Genomic DNA, 4,083 nt, shown 5'->3' with positions numbered 1-4,083 from the left:
AAGTGGCTAAAAGTGTTTATCACCCACCGAAGTCCGTCACTGATTCTTAACAACACCAACGGAATTCCGTCACAGAAAGTGTTTATCAAATATAGATAGCTACAAATGACTTTGTCTATAGCTATTGTAATGTTTTAGCTACAAAAATATATTTTGTGGCTATGAATTTGTAGCTGTAGATATAGATTGTTGTAGTGCGTGTCAAATACCGTATTTAGTATTTGTAATTTACTCAATCTCCTTCTTTGGTCCTTCTGTTATAATATGTTCTTAGAAGATCCCTCTATTATTCAGATGGGATTAATTTAATCCCTCACCCTAATATCCGTCCCATTTTATGTCCATCACTGCTAACATGGCAATTTTATCATAAAAATTATTAGGGTTATTAGGGTTACTTGTGATATTACTTCTTTACCCACATTACTCACACACACATTGTAATATATAAACAATGCTTATCATCAATATACAATTAACCTTTCTTCCTGCATACTCTACTTTGTCTCATGCTCTTCAAGTTCAAGATTCACCTCTTGAGTTCGAGGAACTGTTTGACATCTTGCTCAACTATGAAGCACAACTACGTCATCTGACTCCTCCCCCGGTTGCTCCTGCTACAGCTTCACTATTTCTACTAGGCCATCACACCCTAAACCTTTCCGTTCTGGATTTCAACATCGGCCTTCTCATATTCCTCGACCTCAGTTCCATGGGTCTTCACCGCCAAGTGCGATCTCATCATTTCGCTCACCAGTACAGTGGGGGACTCTTCCACCTACTACCTCATCTTGGTCCACATTGGCACGAAGGTCGATGGGTGCTAGATCTGCTCGCCTGGAGCTTATCATCGACCAGTTTCGCCATTCTGATCGCATCATGGAGATCGCTGGGTTTCAAGAGGTACAACTCCTGTTGGATCTCATCGCGAAGGCCCAACAGAAAACAATTCAAGAGACTTTGTTGGCTTAGGCTGGTAACTCTGGTAGAAAGACATTCAAAATCCTGAAGATACGTCGTGAGAGCCGATGATTGTTTGAGCTTGAAGAGGGCCGCTTCATGATTAAAAAAAGATGATGGACCAAATTGGATCTCGATCTTGCGATCAAAATCGTTCCAATTAGTGAGTTGATCCGTAGCATGAAGCCATTGAAACCACTGAAGCACTGGTCCTGCTAGGTAAAACACTGCGATGGCGAGATGTTGGTCTTCCGGAATTTGATGGAATGTGAAAAAATGGTTAATATGGTATAACCACCCCAGAACGTTCTCGCCGGAGAAGAACGGGACCTCGATCGTCGGCAATCTAGTTGTCGGTATGGATGACGACGATCGTGTTGATGCGAGTATGAGAGGTGATAAATGATGAAGGGAAGTACCTGAATTAGGGATCGGTAGCAGAAGGAGGGGTGGCTGTGAATGGGATGGTGTTGTGGGCCTATTGATCTGCTATAATTTGAGCATCATCTCCGCCATTACAGTCTGTTGAGCGGCAAGCGAGCTTCGAAGGATATCGACGGACTCATCATGACTCTTCTTCATAATCTCAAATGATTCTGAATGTTACTGGACTGTTGTGTAGAGCGACTCTCGCCGGGGAAAAACAGAGTCGAATCGAGCGAGCTGCTCGACCATCATGGAGATCTGCTCTTCCATGGCCTGGTTTTGGTCTTCATGCCGTCTGCCATTCTCTCAATGAAAGCACCAAATTGTAGCAGACTTCAGAAGTCTAGTAATGGAGGCTGAGAATCTTAGAAGAGAATGGAAGAACAGGAAAGAGAGAAAGAGGCTGAGAAGGAGAGAAGATAAGAGAATTGAGAGAAATTATGGCCAAAGATGCCATTCTCCTCATTACCCATTTAGTTATATAGGGAATCTCCAGAATTAATTACAATTTGTAACAACCTTGCCAGTCTGGCATTCTCTCGAGCACCTTCTGTGCCAGGACACCCAAACCTTTGTAACAACCCTCCTTGTAATAACTAAAATACTAGAAATTACATTCATTCACCCATTGACTATTCTTGATTAATAGTAACTGCTCCTAATATAAAATCATCAAATTTGGCTGCATGCTTCCCTTGATTTTGTCTTGAACTTCTCCTTGTGTGAGTAGCGACCTGCACATCATCTTTGCTTGCTTTCCTTGCAACACATTCACAACCTTCGCTATTTCCCCACTCTTATAAATCCCATCCGCCGCCGCCACCGGCCTCAACGCCACCTTCACATCTTCCGTCAGCATCATAGCATTCATTCTCTGCTCCGCATACAAGGGCCACGCTATCATGGGCACGCCATGCATCACACTCTCCAGCGTTGAGTTCCACCCACAGTAGGACAAGAACCCACCCGTCGCTCCGTGCCCTAACACCTACACCTACGGGGCCCACGACGGCACCAATAAACCCACATTCTTAGTCCTCTCCACGAACCCTTCTGGCAAAAACACAACCGGGTCGTCGATGTTCATTGAATCGAAGTATTTGGCGTCGATGGATTCAATGTCGGACGGGTCCGGACCACCCACAAGAATCTCTGCCCGCTCATCTGTAACCCGCAGGCCAACTCTTTCATCTGGGCGCATGTCAGCATGCCAACGTTGCCGAATGACATGTACATCATGGACTCTTTTGGTTGTTTGTCGAGCCAAGATAAGCAGCTGACCAGTTTGATGTCGGGTGAGCCGGACTGGATTAGCGGACCGACTAAATAGACAGGTGGGCACGTGTTGTCTTCTTTGTTAATGATCTTGGCCGTTTCTTGCTTGATGTCTTTGAAGGTATTGACGAGTATTCCGTCAGCATCTCAGAAACGCCTTCCCTGGTGGACAATCTGTTGACAGGCTTTACTCAGAACCTCATGCTAAGAAGACATTGACCAGACATTGGAAGGTGGCTACGTTGTACGTTGCATGGTGCCTGAGCTGCAGATTGGATGGGAGGAATTAAGAATTCACGTTGAATGTTTACTTTTCAAAGTAGCTTTATGCTTTTTGTGTTTTGTCTTATCTTTGCTTTAAGTTTAATTGTTGTGTCAGTAGTTTAAGTCAACTGTTTCCTCTATATATATATTGTATCTCTGTTTGCTTTGAAGTCAAGTCTTAATATATCAATTAAGCTTCAGTATTCCTCTAAGGCTTCCAACAAGTTGAGTGTCTAGAGGCTTGTGAGTGCTGTGCATTATCTTTATCTTTGATCCTTAACACAATCCACTTGTAAGCGTCGTTGGACCTGCCTTGCATGGGAGGAAGCAGTTCAGAATCGGGCAGAGGCATGCACCCTGGCAACTGCAGCGGCTCCGGTAGGTCCCGGTACTCGCACGTCGTTGAAGCGTCCAACTCTGGCAAATGGAGAAACAGGGAAAGGGTAAACAAGTTGGAAGGAAAGAACAAGAAGGAAGGTATGCCGAGTTGTTTGGAAACAGTAAACGCATCAGTGGTGAAGAGGTCAGCAATGAAGGCTACTAGATGAGCGCTTTGCTGCAGGGTTTGGAGGAGAGAGTGGAGGGCAGGAAGGGAGCGGATGGTGGCGAGGGAGAGACGACTCTCGATTGTCCTGTCGGAAGAGATTTCGGCGAGAGAAACGGGAGGGAGGTCGAGAGAGGTGATGGTTTGAGGGAGGGCATTGAGGAATGCCTTCTGGGTGTTAATAGAGGCGGACTCGGCGAAGGTGATGAAAGTGACCGAGATTGAGTGGCGGCTGACGAGCTGCTTGGCGAACTCGCCGAAAGGGATAAGGTGACCCATGCCATGTGCTGGCAAGACTGCTACTTGAACAGCTTCGTTATCACCTTCCATTGTTGATGTTTAGAGATCGAGAAGAAGAAGAAGAAGAGGGGAGAGTGCAGTGTTGGATCGTGGTCGTGGTATATCAACTTGGTTGAGACAGATCGATAAGAAAGTAGGGCAACAAAGTGTATTAAGATAAGAGGAAGTGACTTAACTGAAGCTGTTATCATTTGAGCAAAATACATGCTTATAAAGACTAAACAGTCATGGGTGAGCTAAGACCCAAGTGGCATAGAGACATAGCTACACAAGCAACATTTAAAGACTACATTGATATGTTTTGAAATGATTGA

General features: G+C 44.9%; 1 pseudogene; it reads right to left on the bottom strand.

The window, feature by feature from the left end:
- Window positions 1–2,014: 2,014 nt before the first annotated feature.
- Window positions 2,015–3,799, bottom strand: LOC120260121 (annotated as a pseudogene).
- Window positions 3,800–4,083: the final 284 nt, after the last annotated feature.

This window comes from Dioscorea cayenensis, chromosome 5 (assembly GCF_009730915.1).
Source record: "Dioscorea cayenensis subsp. rotundata cultivar TDr96_F1 chromosome 5, TDr96_F1_v2_PseudoChromosome.rev07_lg8_w22 25.fasta, whole genome shotgun sequence".
Lineage (NCBI taxonomy): Eukaryota > Viridiplantae > Streptophyta > Magnoliopsida > Dioscoreales > Dioscoreaceae > Dioscorea > Dioscorea cayenensis.
This window is presented reverse-complemented; position numbering and strand designations above follow the sequence as displayed.